This window comes from Procambarus clarkii, chromosome 47 (genome assembly GCF_040958095.1).
Source record: "Procambarus clarkii isolate CNS0578487 chromosome 47, FALCON_Pclarkii_2.0, whole genome shotgun sequence".
Lineage (NCBI taxonomy): Eukaryota > Metazoa > Arthropoda > Malacostraca > Decapoda > Cambaridae > Procambarus > Procambarus clarkii.
Genome location: NC_091196.1, coordinates 27,591,994 through 27,607,952, shown reverse-complemented (window position 1 = coordinate 27,607,952; position 15,959 = coordinate 27,591,994). Strand labels below are relative to the sequence as shown.

General features: G+C 42.7%; 1 protein-coding gene across 3 annotated transcripts in view; it reads left to right on the top strand.

The window, feature by feature from the left end:
- Positions 1-398: 398 nt before the first annotated feature.
- LOC138350783 (baculoviral IAP repeat-containing protein 8-like) overlaps positions 399-15,959 on the top strand; it is a 79,167-nt gene continuing 63,606 nt past the window's right edge. The window contains exon 1 of one of the 3 annotated variants that reach the window (XR_011222288.1): positions 399-776. The gene's annotated coding sequence lies outside the window, so the exon portion shown is untranslated. The remainder of the gene's footprint in view (positions 777-15,959) is intronic. The other 2 variants (XR_011222289.1, XR_011222287.1) reach the window with 2 other exon arrangements.

Sequence of the window (15,959 nt, the reverse complement as noted above, 5' to 3'; positions counted from 1 at the left end):
GCTTGACGAGATATGGACTCCATGCTCCAGGATTGGTCTGACATATGTGGTATACAAAGTACTGAATGATTCCTTATACACGTTTCTTAAGGTCAATCTTATGTTGGCCAACCTGGCATATGCCGCTGATGTTATCCTCTTGATATGAGGATAGCGTGCGTGTGTATGTGTGTGAATAAGCTCGTTGCAGGGTGTTGCTGGTACGTGTGTTGATAAGCTCGTTGCAGGGCCGTGTGTGTGTGTATGAATAAGCTCGACGCGGGGCCGTGTATTAGTGTGGATAAGCTGGATGTGGGGCTGTAAAAACGTGGATAAGCTCATTGCGGGGCCGTGTATGCCTGTGGCTAAGCTCGATACGGGGCCGGGAGGTTTCGTGACCAACCCTCAGAGCTGCCAGAGCCCACACTGCCCTCAGACTCCGCCCGGACCCCAAGTGCCCCACATCGCCGCTCCGTCCGCCTCGCCGCCCGTGCCCTGCTACCGGCGCCGGCCAAGATGGGGAGGCATCGCAGGGCAAACATCACTACCCTCGGTACCCACCCTCATCCTCACTCGGTCTAATACCTTTGTACGTTTAGACAGTGTTGGAGGAGCGGAGTGACGCCAGTCTTTAGTTCGATGTATTGATGCGCTAAAGAAATATGGAGGGGGAAAGTTAGAGTAGCGTGGGAGTGAAGGAGTGGGAGTAGTGTCGCCAGTGTGGGAGTAAGTGCTCCCCTTGTACCACCTCTACTCTGGGAGACCCGCCCCCAGCACACCTACCCGGACTCCGTCAGGTAAGTCTTCAAGTTTCCTGTAAAATGGCGTCGTTATTAATCAATCGACTTAGCTAAAATCGGTCTCGGTGCGGATATCGAGAAGTTAAGTGTTCTCCCTAATACTGGGATACGGTGTTTTATATTATATATATATATATATATATATATATATATATATATATATATATATATATATATATATATATATATATATATATATATATATATGTCGTACCTAGTAGCCAGAACGCACTTTTCAGCCTACTATGCAAGGCCCAATTTGCCTAATAAGCCAGGTTTTCATGAATTAATTGTTTTTCGACTACCTAACCTACCTAACCTAACCTAACTTTTTCGGCTACCTTACCTAACCTAACCTATAAAGATAGGTTAGGTTAGGTTAGGTTAGGTTAGGTAGGGTTGGTTAGGTTCGGTCATATATCTATGTTAATTTTAACTCCAATAAAAAAAAATTGACCTCGTACATAATGAAATGGATAGCTTTATCATTTCATAAGGAAAAAATTAGAGAAAATATATTAATTCAGGAAAACTTGGCTTATTAGGCAAATCGGGCCTTGAATAGTAGGCCGAGAAGTGCGTTCTGGCTACTAGGTACGACATATATATATATATATATATATATATATATATATATATATATATATATATATATATATATATATATATATATATATATATATATTATATATATATATATATATAATTACTCAAAGACCAAAGTATCCACGGTGCGGGCAGGGCCGCTGTCGTCAGCGGAACTGGCCGTCAAACACACGCATGCACACATGCACATGCACACACATGCACACGCACACACATGCACACGCACACACGCACACGCACTTCTCATTCAAATTTGTGTTCATGTCCATTTTTTGCCTTCACTTACGTAAGGTATTGCCGGCAATATTTCAAGTGTGGTTCAGTGTTCAGGTCTCATGCGCACCCGACACGCGGCGTGATCCATCACAACACGTGTTGCCCTGAGTGGCTTGAGGTCCCGTGCTGGGTCCCTCCCCCTGGAGGCCGGCGGTCCCTCCCCCTGGAGGCCGGCGGTCCCTCCCCCTGGAGGCCGGCGGTCCCTCCTCCTGGAGGCCGGCGGTCCCTCCCCCTGGAGGCCGGCGGTCCCTCCCCCTGGAGGCCGGCGGTCCCTCCTCCTGGAGGCCGGCGGTCCCTCCTCCTGGAGGCCGGCGGTCCCTCCTCTTGGAGGCCGGCGGTCCCTCCTCCTGGAGGCCGGCGGTCCCTCCCCCTGGAGGCCGGCGGGCTTTCCTCCTGGAGGCCGGCGGTCCCTACCCCTGGAGGCCGGCGGTCCCTCCCCCTGGAGGCCGGCGGTCCCTCCCCCTGGAGGCCGGCGGTCCCTCCTCCTGGAGGCCGGCGGTCCCTCCTCCTGGAGGCCGGCGGGGACGGTCCCTCCTCCTGGAGGCCGGCGGGGACGGGCCCTGCAGGAGATAAGTATAAAAAAGGTTACAATGGAGCTCAGTGATGGTGGTGGTTATGGCCGCCGCCCTACACGCACCCGGCCACCACAACCTGCATCACAACATACTCATGACGCAAGCTATACATGACGCAAGCTACATATGACGCAAGCTATACATGACGCAAGCTACATATGACGCAAGCTACTCATGACTCAAGTCATGAGTCATGACTTGAGCCATGAGTAGCTTGCGTCATGACTACGCATATTGCGTCGAACAATATGACGCAAGCTACTCACGACGCTAGCTACACATGACAAGCATCTCAGGACGCAAGCTACACATGACAAGCATCTCAGGACGCAAGCTACACATGACAAGCATCTCAGGACGCAAGCTATACATGACAAGCATCTCAGGACGCAAGCTATACAAGACAAGCATCTCAGGACGCAAGCTATACAAGACGCTGGCAGCACATGACGCAACCTAAACATGACAAGGGCTATACATGAACACACAAAGAGCCAGAGCTCAACCGGCGCAAGCACAAGTAGGCGAGTACATGACGCAAGTTTCACTCGACGCTTGCTTCACACGAAGCATCACAGGACGCAATGTACACACAACACGGCCTACACACCTGGCAGCCAATCACTGGCGGGCAACACCCCGTATTACTGGGTACACAGCCAACCACTGCAGGCTACACGCGATCCGCACCTCTACACGACGCACTAGACGACCTGAACACTGTACACGACGCACTAGACGACCTGAACACTGTACACGACGCACTAGACGACCTGAACACTGTACACGACGCACTAGACGACCTGAACACTGTACACGACGCACTGGACGACCTGAACACTGTACACGACGCACTGGACGACCTGAACACTGTACACGACGCACTGGACGACCTGAACACTGTACACGACGCACTAGACGACCTGAACACCGTACACGACGCACTAGACGACCCGAACACTGTACACGACGCATTATGTCGCCTCGAGAAGATCATGAGGAAAAGGCTCGTAGAACATCTGGAGGGAAATAGCTTTGTAACACCACCAGCATGGGTTCAGAGATGGTAAATCGTGCCTCACAAGTTTAATAAAATTCTATGACCAGGCGACAAAAAATATCCAAGAAAGAGAAGTGTGGGCAGACTGCATGTTCTTAGGCTGTCTGAAAGCCTTTGACTTAGTACCCCATAAGAGGCTCTTACAAAAGTTGAAGAAACAGGCAGGAATAATAGGTAAGGTGTTCCAGTGGATAAGGGAGTATCTAAGCAACAGGAAACAACGAATTACTGTGAGGGGGAGACCTCAGTTTGGTGGGATGTCACTAGCGGAGTCCCACAGGACTCTAGAAACAGGATGGGGTCCAAGTACAATATATGTAAACGATCTTCCAGAGGGTATAGACTCATTCATCTCAATGTTTGCTGATGATGCAAAAATTAAGAGAAGGATCAAGACAGATGAAGATAGACACAGACTACAAGACAACCTGGACGAATCGTCTAGAAAATGGCTACTAAAGTTTAACTCAGGTAAGTGTAAAGTAACGAAATTAGGCTGTGGGAACACAGCCTCCTTGTGTTCAGGAGGCTGAACACAAGGTACCATCTGGGAGGTGAAATCCTGCAAGAGTCAAATAGAGAGAAAGCTCTAGATGTTGATATTACACCGAACCTGTCCCCAGAGGCCCACATCAAAACGATATGATCATCGACATATGCTAGATTGGCCAACATAAGAACTGGCTTTAGAAACTTGTATAAGGAAATCGTTCAGGACCCTGTATACCACTTATGTAAGACCAATTCAGGAGTATGCAGCTCCAGCCTGGAGTCCATAGCTAGTACAACACAAGACAAAGTTAGAGAAGTTTCAGCAGTATGCCACCAGACTAGTCCCAGAACTGAAAAAATATGAGTTACGAGGAAAAGCTACGGGATTTAAACCGCACGTCCCTGGAAGACAAAAGAGATCGGGGAGACATGATCATAACCTACATTATTGTAAGATGAATTGACAGAGTGGACAAAGTCAAACTATTAAGCATGGGCGGAAAACGAACAAGGGGACGCAGGTGGAAGCTTAGTGCTCAAATGAGCCACAGAGACATTAGAAAGAACTTTTTCAGAGTCAGAGTAGTTAACAAATGGAATGCATTAGGCAGTGATGTGGTGGAGGCAGATTCCATTTGAAACTGAGACTCCACAGTTTCAAATGTAGATATGATAAAGCCCAATAGGCTCAGAATCCTCTACACCAGCTGATTGAGAGGCGGGACCAAAGAACCGAAGTTCAACCCCCCGCAAGCACGACTAGGTGAGTTCTATAGGACCCTTACACTCAACAACACACACCCTGGGACCCACACACTTGGGGGAAGTACTCATGGGGGACTTCAATCACGGAAGGATAAACTGGGAAAACAAGGAACCGCATGGAGGTGAGGATACATGAAGAGCTAAACTGTTGGAGGTGGCAACATAAAACCTTTTAAGCCAGCATGTCAGGGGACGACAAGAATGAGAAGAAACGATGAACCAGCGAGACCTGACCTAGTCGTTACTCTGAACGACTCTGACAAAGGAAATCGGTTTCGAGGCCTCAGTAGAAATGAGCGATCACTGTGTACTGACGTTTGAGTACCTGGTCGAAGAAGGGTTAATGTACTCTAGGAAAGGACCTGAAAACAAAAGGCTGGCATTCCGAAAGAGAAACTATGAGGAGATACGAAAATCCCTAAAAGATATAACATGGGAAACAGAGTTCACGGGAAAGACGGCCCAAGACATGATGGACTACATCACACAGAAGTGTTAAGAGGCAACAGACAAGTTTGTCCTATTCCAAAAGGAAAAAAAACGAAATGCAGATGAGAAACCCATGGTTTAATCAGAGATGTAAGCTAGCAAAGCAACAAAGTAAAAGAGCATGGAGAAACTATAGAAATAACAGGAAAGTTAAGAGCACAGAACGATACCAGAGTGCCAGGAATGAATATGTCAGGATGAGAAGAGAGGCAAGAGAGCAATACGAAAATTACATAGCAAGCAAGGCAAAAACTCAACTTAAATTGCTGCACAACCACATCTGGAGAAAAACAAGTGAAGAAACAGGTAATGAAACTGAGGATAGGAGCAGACAGATTCACTACAAATGACAAGGAAGTGTGCGAGGAACAATAAGAAATTCCAGAAGGAGAAATTCTAGCGATAACAGAAGGAATAAATAACCAGGCACCACTAAGAGGAGTTTGGGATTACCAGTGGAGAGGTGAGGAAGCATCTGCTAGAGTTGGATATGACAAAGGCTATAGACGACGCACTAGGCGGGCGGTCCCACTCCCAATCCGCTTGGATTCCAGCGAATGGAATCTCACCATGGATATTAAAGGAAGGAGCAGAGGCCCTGTGCCTGCCGCGCTTCATAGTGTATAATACATTACTGGTAATAGGTGAACTGCCAAAAATTTGGAAGACGGCTAATGTAGTCCCAATATACATGAAGGGGGGAAGGGGCTACACAGGAGGCACTGAACTACAGGCCAGTGTCCCTAACTTGCATACTATGCAAGTTGGTAGAGAAGATTGCGTGAAAAAACTTAGTGGAACATCTGGAGCAATAGAACTTTGTAACATAACGTTAACATGGGTTCAGAGATGGCAAGTCATGCCTCACACGATTAACTGAATTCTATGACCACGCAACAAAAATCAGGCAAGAAAGAGAGGGGTGGGCAGACTGCGTATTTTTGGATAGCCAGAAAGTCTTTGACACAGGACCACACAAGAGACAAGTGTACAAAATGGAGATGCAGGCAGGAGTGAAAGGAAAGGTGGAAAGGAAAGGTGGAATTTCGGTAGGGAAATTAATTCGGAGGAGGACTCACTATCACTTCAAGTTGATCTAGATAGGGTTTTGAAATGGTCAAAGGATTGGCAGATGCAGTTTAATGCTGATAAATGTAAAGTTCTGAGGTTAGGTAATGATGATAGAGTTACAAGATACGAGCTAGATGGTGTTGTGATTGCGAAGTCGGATTGCGAAAGGGATCTGGGAGTTATGATTAGTAAGAATTTAAAACAAAAGGATCAATGCATAAATGTTCGTAATAAGGCAAATCGGACACTTGGATTTATTAATCGCAGCGTTAGTAACAAGACACCTGGTGTGGTTCTCAAGCTATATCTTGCTCTAGTTAGGCCCCATTTAGATTATGCAGTTCAGTTTTGGTCGCCATATTATAGAATGGATATAAATTCACTTGAACGTGTCCAGCGTAGGATGACTAAGTTAATTCCCCAAATTAGAAATCTTTCATATGAAGAAAGATTAACAAAGCTTAAGTTGCATTCACTGGAAAGGCGAAGAGTTAGGGGTGACATGATAGAGGTTTACAAGTGGATGAATGGACATAACCGGGGGGATATTAATAGAGTATTAAAAGTATCAACACAGGACAGAACACGAAACAATGGATATAAATTGGATAAGTTTAGATTTAGGAAAGACTTGGGTAAATACTGGTTCAGTAACAGGGTTGTTGATTTGTGGAACCAATTGCCGCGTAACATTGTGGAGGTGGGGTCCCTCGATTGTTTCAAGCACGGGTTGGACAAGTATATGAGTGGGATTGGGTGGTTATAGAATAGGAGCTGCCTCGTATGGGCCAATAGGCCTTCTGCAGTTACCTTTGTTCTTATGTTCTTCTTATGAAAGGTATTTCATTGGATAAGGGAGTACCTAAGCAACAGAAGACAGCGAGTCACTGTGAGGGTTGAGGTCTAAAACTGGTGAGGTGTCACCAGTGGAGTTCCACAGGGTTCAGTCCTCTGACTTATACTGTTACTGACATATGTAAATGATCTCCCAGAGGATATAGACTCTCTCCTTTCATTGTTTGCTCATGATGCAAAAATTATGAGGAGGATTAAGACAGAAAGATAGTATGTGGCTACAAGATGACCTAGACAAACTGAATGAATGATCCAACAAATGGCTACTAAAGTTCAACCGGAGTAAATGTAAGGTAATGAAGGTGGTGGAAACAGGAGGCCAGACACAGGATACCAAATGGGAGATGAAAACCTTCATGAAACGGACAGAAAGATCTAGGAGTTGATATCACGCCAAACCAGTCTCTTGAAGTCCACGTTAAAAGAATAACATCTGCGGCGTATGCAAGGCTGGCTAACATCAGAACTGCCTTCAGGAACCTGTGTAAGGAATCTTTCAGAACCTTGTAAACCACATATGTAAGACCAATCCTGGAGTATGCGGCCCCAGCATGGAGCCCGTACCTTGTCAAGCACAGGACTAAGCTGGAAAAAGTTCAGAGGTATGCCACTAGGCTAGTCCCAGAATTAAGAGGCATGAGTTACGAGGAAAGGCTGCGTGAAATGCACCTCACGTCACTGGAAACAGGAGACCTTGGGGAGACATGAGAACATATGAATAAAGTAAACTGCAGAAGGCCTATTGGCCCATACGAGGCAGCTTCTATCTATAACCCCCAATCCCACTCATAAACATGTCCAACCGACGCTTGAAACAATCGACGGACCCCACCTCCACCATTTTATGCGGTAATTGGTTCCACAAATCAAAAACCCTGTTACCAAACCAGTATTTACCCATGTCTTTCCTAAATCTAAACTTATCCAATTTATACCCATTGTTTCGTGTTCTGTCTTGTGTTGATACTTTTAATACCCTATTAATATTCCCGTTATGTCCATCCATCCACTTGTACACCTCTATCATGTCACCCCTAACTCTTTTCCCCTTTCTAGCGAATGTAATTTAAGCCTTATCAATCTCTCTTCATATGACAGGTTTCTAATTTGCGGGATTAACTTTGTCATCCTACACTGGACGCGTTCTAGTGAATTTATGTTCATTCTATAGTACGGCGACCAAAACTGAACTGCATTATCTGAATTGGAAACTAAATGGAAAACATGATCACTACCTGCCAAATTCTAAGAGGAACTGACAGGGTGACATCGAAATAGGGAGTGAGCTAGGGAACAGTGATCACAAAGAAATCAGATTTAGCATAGAATGGAATAGACCTGTAGGAGAAAATTCTGTTAAAGTGCCAGATTTTCGAAAAGCTGATTTTAATAGCCTAAGAAATTTTTTGGATCAAATTGATTGGAAAGTCTTGGGTATGGGGTGGGGGCCGGTCTTGGAGCGAGATACATAAGAACATAAGAACATAAGAACAAAGGTAACTGCAGAAGGCCTATTGGCCCATACGAGGCAGCTCCTATTCTATAACCACCCAATCCCACTCATATACTTGTCCAACCCGTGCTTGAAACAATCGAGGGACCCCACCTCCACAATGTTACGCGGCAATTGGTTCCACAAATCAACAACCCTGTTACTGAACCAGTATTTACCCAAGTCTTTCCTAAATCTAAACTTATCCAATTTATATCCATTGTTTCGTGTTCTGTCCTGTGTTGATACTTTTAATACCCTATTAATATCCCCCCGGTTATGTCCATTCATCCACTTGTAAACCTCTATCATGTCACCCCTAACTCTTCGCCTTTCCAGTGAATGCAACTTAAGCTTTGTTAATCTTTCTTCATATGAAAGATTTCTAATTTGGGGAATTAACTTAGTCATCCTACGCTGGACACGTTCAAGTGAATTTATATCCATTCTATAATATGGCGACCAAAACTGAACTGCATAATCTAAATGGGGCCTAACTAGAGCAAGATATAGCTTGAGAACCACACCAGGTGTCTTGTTACTAACGCTGCGATTAATAAATCCAAGTGTCCGATTTGCCTTATTACGAACATTTATGCATTGATCCTTTTGTTTTAAATTCTTACTAATCATAACTCCCAGATCCCTTTCGCAATCCGACTTCGCAATCACAACACCATCTAGCTCGTATCTTGTAACTCTATCATCATTACCTAACCTCAGAACTTTACATTTATCAGCATTAAACTGCATCTGCCAATCCTTTGACCATTTCAAAACCCTATCTAGATCAACTTGAAGTGATAGTGAGTCCTCCTCCGAATTAATTTCCCTACCGATTTTCGTATCATCGGCAAATTTGCAAATATTGCTACTCAAACCTGAATCTAAATCATTTATATATATTATAAACAACAGAGGTCCCAGGACAGAGCCTTGAGGCACTCCACTTACAACATTTTCCCACTCTGACTTGATTCCATTTATACTAACTCTCTGTTTCCTTTGGTATAGCCATGCCCTAATCCAGCTTAATATAGCACCCCCAATACCATGAGACTCTATTTTTTTAATCAGTCTTTCATGTGGCACTGTATCAAAAGCTTTGCTAAAGTCAAGGTATACAACATCGCAATCCTTACCACTATCAACTGCCTCAACAATGCTAGAATAAAAAGATAACAAATTTGTTAAACATGAACGGCCATTTATAAAACCATGTTGCGACTCAATTATTAATTTATGTTTTTCAAGATGAAGACGAATTTTATTTGCTATTATAGATTCGAGTAACTTTCCCCAATAGACGTTAGGCTAATTGGTCGATAGTTAGACGCAAGTGATCTATCTCCTTTCTTAAAAACTGGTATCACATTAGCAACTTTCCAAAACTCTGGCACTCTGCCTGACTCTATTGATTTATTAAATATGGTTGACAGTGGGTCACAAAGCTCCTCTTTGCATTCTTTAAGCACCCTAGCAAACACTTCATCCGGCCCTGGGGATTTGTTTGGTTTGAGTTTTACTATTTGTTTAAGAACATCCTCCCTGGTAACTGCTAAACTCGTCAACCTGTCCTCGTCCCCACCCACATAGACTTGTTCGGCTGAAGGCATATTGTTAAGTTCTTCTTTAGTAAATACAGATACAAAATATTTATTAAAAATACTACTCATCTCTTCATCACTATCTGTTATTTGACCTGTCTCAGTTTTTAATGGACCTATCCTTTCCCTAGTCTTAGTACGATATAACTGAAAAAAACCTTTAGGATTTGTCTTTGCTTGCCCTGCTATGCGAACTTCATAGTTTCTTTTTGCTTTCCTTATCTCTTTTTTAACATTTCTAACCAGTTGTACGAATTCCTGTTCTAAAGTGACCTCCCCATTTTTAATCCTTTTGTACCAAGCTCTCTTTTTACCTATAAGGTTCTTCAAATTCTAGCTCTCTTTTTACCTATAAGGTTGAACCCAGCGATAGGTGACGTAAATGGGGATTTCGATGTGGATTCAATATATAACTTATTTAAGAATATTCTAAACAAAGCACAGGAACATAGTATACCATACAAATTGAATAGATCGAATACTAATTACCCAAAGTGGATAACAAAGAATTTGAAGAACCTTATAGGTAAAAAGAGAGCTTGGTACAAAAGGATTAAAAATGGGGAGGTCACTTTAGAACAGGAATTCGTACAACTGGTTAGAAATGTTAAAAAAAGAGATAAGGAAAGCAAATAAAAACTATGAAGTTCGCATAGCAGGGCAAGCAAAGACAAATCCTAAAGAGTTTTTTCAGTTATATCGTACTAAGACTAGGGAAAGGATAGGTTCATTAAAAACTGAGACAGGTCAAATAACAGATAGTGATGAAGAGATGAGTAGTATTTTTAATAAATATTTTGTATCTGTATTTACTAAAGAGGAACTTAACAATATGCCTTCAGCCGAACAAGTCTATGTGGGTGGGGACGAGGACAGGTTGACGAGTTTAGCAGTTACCAGGGAGGATGTTCAAATAGTAAAACTATTTTATACAAATAGTACAAATACAAATTTATACAAAGTACAAATAGTAAAACTCAAACCAAACAAATCCCCAGGGCCGGATGAAGTGTTTGCCAGGGTGCTTAAAGAATGCAAAGAGGAGCTTTGTGACCCACTGTCAACCATATTTAATAAATCAATAGAGTCAGGCAGAGTGCCAGAGTTTTGGAAAGTTGCTAATGTGATACCAGTTTTTAAGAAAGTAGATAGATCACTTGCGTCTAACTATCGACCAGTTAGCCTAACGTCTATTGTGGGAAAGTTACTCGAATCAATAATAGCAAATAAAATTCGTCTTCATCTTGAAAAACATAAATTAATAATTGGTTTTATATAATAATATGGTTTTATAAATGGCCGTTCATGTTTAACAAATTTGTTATCTTTTTATTCTAGCATATTTGAGGCAGTTGATAGTGGTAAGGATTGTGATGTTGTGTACCTTGACTTTAGCAAAGCTTTTGATACAGTGCCACATGAAAGACTGATTAAAAAGATAGTCTCATGGTATTGGGGGGGCTATATTAAGCTGGATTAGGGCATGGCTATACCAAAGGAAACAGAGTTAGTATAAATGGAATCAAGTCAGAGTGGGAAAATGTTGTAAGTGGAGTGCCTCAGGGCTCTGTCCTGGGACCTTTGTTGTTTATAATATATATAAATGATTTAGATTCAGGTTTGAGTAGCAACATTTGCAATTTGCCGATGATACGAAAATCGGTAGGGAAATTAATTCGGAGGAGGACTCACTATCACTTCAAGTTGATCTAGATAGGATTTTGAAATGGTCAAAGGATTGCCAGATGCAGTTTAATGTTGATAAATGTAAAGTTCTGAGGTTAGGTAATGATGATAGAGTTACAAGATACGAGCTAGATGGTGTTGAGATTGCGAAGTCGGATTGCGAAAGGGATCTGGGAGTTATGATTAGTAAGAATTTAAAACAAAAGGATCAATGCATAAATGTTCGTAATAAGGCAAATCGGACACTTTGATTTATTAATCGCAGCATTAGTAACAAGACACCTGGTGTGGTTCTCAAGCTATATCTTGCTCTAGTTAGGCCCCATTTAGATTATGCAGTTCAGTTTTGGTCGCCATATTATAGAATGGATATAAATTCACTTGAACGTGTCCAGCGTAGGATGACTAAGTTAATTCCCCAAATTAGAAATCTTTCATATGAAGAAAGATTAACAAAGCTTAAGTTGCATTCACTGGAAAGGCGAAGAGTTAGGGGTGACATGATAGAGGTTTACAAGTGGATGAATGGACATAACGGGGGGGATATTAATAGGGTATTAAAATTATCAACACAAGACAACACGAAACAATGGGTATAAATTGGATAAGTTTAGATTTAGGAAAGACTTGGGTAAATACTGGTTCAGTAACAGGGTTGTTGATTTGTGGAACCAATTACCGCGTAACGTGCTGGAGGTGGGGTCCCTCGATTGTTTCAAGCGCGGGTTGGACAAGTATATGAGTGGGATTGGGTGGTTATAAATAGGAGCTGCCTAGAATGGGCCAATAGACCTTCTGCAGTTGCCTTTGTTCTTATGTTCTTATGGTACATAAGGATAAACTGTTTAACACTGGTGATACGCGAACAAGGGGACACAGGTGGAGACTGTACCCAAATGAGCCACAGGGACGTTAGAAAGAACTTTTTCAGTGTCAGAGTAGTTAACAAATGGAATGCATTAGGCAGTGATGTGGTGGAGGGTGACTCCATACAGTTTCAAATGTAGATACGATAGAACCCAGTAGGCTCAGGAATCTGCACACCAGTTGATTGATAGTTGAGAGGCGGCACCAAAGAGCCAGAGCTCAACCCCCGCAAGCACAACTAGATGAATACACTCAACAACACACACCCTGGGACCCACACATTAAGGTTCAACTTCCCAGAAGGCTTTAATATTACAGCAATTACCTAAAAATTTGTAAATTCTTCTCATGCACATTGCCGGCAACAAGAGTTATAAATCCCCAATTAAGACAGCGAGATGAACTTGTAAAAGTGTATGTATTCCCTGTACACCCGTAAATAAATTCCCTATACACCAGTTAATCAATTCCCTATTACATCAATGTATAATATACATCTGGAAATGATCGACTTATGAGACGCTAAGGATCAATACTCCTCAAAATGACTGGGGAGACTTCCCTAGAAATTGATGGGGATATAATAAGGGTGTTATCCGTCACCTCGCGGGCCGGGCGCCGACTACGAGTTTAGCAGTTACCAGGGAGGATGTTCAAATAGTAAAACTATTTTATACAAATAGTACAAATACAAATTTATACAAAGTACAAATAGTAAAACTCAAACCAAACAAATCCCCAGGGCCGGATGAAGTGTTTGCCAGGGTGCTTAAAGAATGCAAAGAGGAGCTTTGTGACCCACTGTCAACCATATTTAATAAATCAATAGAGTCAGGCAGAGTGCCAGAGTTTTGGAAAGTTGCTAATGTGATACCAGTTTTTAAGAAAGTAGATAGATCACTTGCGTCTAACTATCGACCAGTTAGCCTAACGTCTATTGTGGGAAAGTTACTCGAATCAATAATAGCAAATAAAATTCGTCTTCATCTTGAAAAACATAAATTAATAATTGGTTTTATATAATAATATGGTTTTATAAATGGCCGTTCATGTTTAACAAATTTGTTATCTTTTTATTCTAGCATATTTGAGGCAGTTGATAGTGGTAAGGATTGTGATGTTGTGTACCTTGACTTTAGCAAAGCTTTTGATACAGTGCCACATGAAAGACTGATTAAAAAGATAGTCTCATGGTATTGGGGGGGCTATATTAAGCTGGATTAGGGCATGGCTATACCAAAGGAAACAGAGTTAGTATAAATGGAATCAAGTCAGAGTGGGAAAATGTTGTAAGTGGAGTGCCTCAGGGCTCTGTCCTGGGACCTTTGTTGTTTATAATATATATAAATGATTTAGATTCAGGTTTGAGTAGCAACATTTGCAATTTGCCGATGATACGAAAATCGGTAGGGAAATTAATTCGGAGGAGGACTCACTATCACTTCAAGTTGATCTAGATAGGATTTTGAAATGGTCAAAGGATTGCCAGATGCAGTTTAATGTTGATAAATGTAAAGTTCTGAGGTTAGGTAATGATGATAGAGTTACAAGATACGAGCTAGATGGTGTTGAGATTGCGAAGTCGGATTGCGAAAGGGATCTGGGAGTTATGATTAGTAAGAATTTAAAACAAAAGGATCAATGCATAAATGTTCGTAATAAGGCAAATCGGACACTTTGATTTATTAATCGCAGCATTAGTAACAAGACACCTGGTGTGGTTCTCAAGCTATATCTTGCTCTAGTTAGGCCCCATTTAGATTATGCAGTTCAGTTTTGGTCGCCATATTATAGAATGGATATAAATTCACTTGAACGTGTCCAGCGTAGGATGACTAAGTTAATTCCCCAAATTAGAAATCTTTCATATGAAGAAAGATTAACAAAGCTTAAGTTGCATTCACTGGAAAGGCGAAGAGTTAGGGGTGACATGATAGAGGTTTACAAGTGGATGAATGGACATAACGGGGGGGATATTAATAGGGTATTAAAATTATCAACACAAGACAACACGAAACAATGGGTATAAATTGGATAAGTTTAGATTTAGGAAAGACTTGGGTAAATACTGGTTCAGTAACAGGGTTGTTGATTTGTGGAACCAATTACCGCGTAACGTGCTGGAGGTGGGGTCCCTCGATTGTTTCAAGCGCGGGTTGGACAAGTATATGAGTGGGATTGGGTGGTTATAAATAGGAGCTGCCTAGAATGGGCCAATAGACCTTCTGCAGTTGCCTTTGTTCTTATGTTCTTATGGTACATAAGGATAAACTGTTTAACACTGGTGATACGCGAACAAGGGGACACAGGTGGAGACTGTACCCAAATGAGCCACAGGGACGTTAGAAAGAACTTTTTCAGTGTCAGAGTAGTTAACAAATGGAATGCATTAGGCAGTGATGTGGTGGAGGGTGACTCCATACAGTTTCAAATGTAGATACGATAGAACCCAGTAGGCTCAGGAATCTGCACACCAGTTGATTGATAGTTGAGAGGCGGCACCAAAGAGCCAGAGCTCAACCCCCGCAAGCACAACTAGATGAATACACTCAACAACACACACCCTGGGACCCACACATTAAGGTTCAACTTCCCAGAAGGCTTTAATATTACAGCAATTACCTAAAAATTTGTAAATTCTTCTCATGCACATTGCCGGCAACAAGAGTTATAAATCCCCAATTAAGACAGCGAGATGAACTTGTAAAAGTGTATGTATTCCCTGTACACCCGTAAATAAATTCCCTATACACCAGTTAATCAATTCCCTATTACATCAATGTATAATATACATCTGGAAATGATCGACTTATGAGACGCTAAGGATCAATACTCCTCAAAATGACTGGGGAGACTTCCCTAGAAATTGATGGGGATATAATAAGGGTGTTATCCGTCACCTCGCGGGCCGGGCGCCGACTACATATTGATGTGTGCCGACCAAAACACGGCCCTAATATCAGCGAGCACCTCTCGACACCCCATTTGTCAGGGCTGGGGCCGCGGCCAGGGGAAGTTCGTCATTTTTAGGGGGGTTGGTACGGGGTCTCTGGGATGAATAATTGAGACCACATCGTCAGGAGTGCTGGGAGACCCGGAGCTGGGTGGACTATATTGCTCCTGGAGACACGGTCTGCCTTATATGTCCTAACACCACCCCTCTTCCTTCCACTCTCACGCTCCTTCTCTCTTTCTCCACCCTCTCTCCTTCTCCCCCCCCCCCCCCCTCTCTCTCTCATCCCTTGCGCGACTTTTCGCTTCTCAATCCCACACTACATGTGGCTCTCCAATCCTCTATTACTTCAGTAGTCCTTTCTGCCCAACTTCAGCTACTTGTTC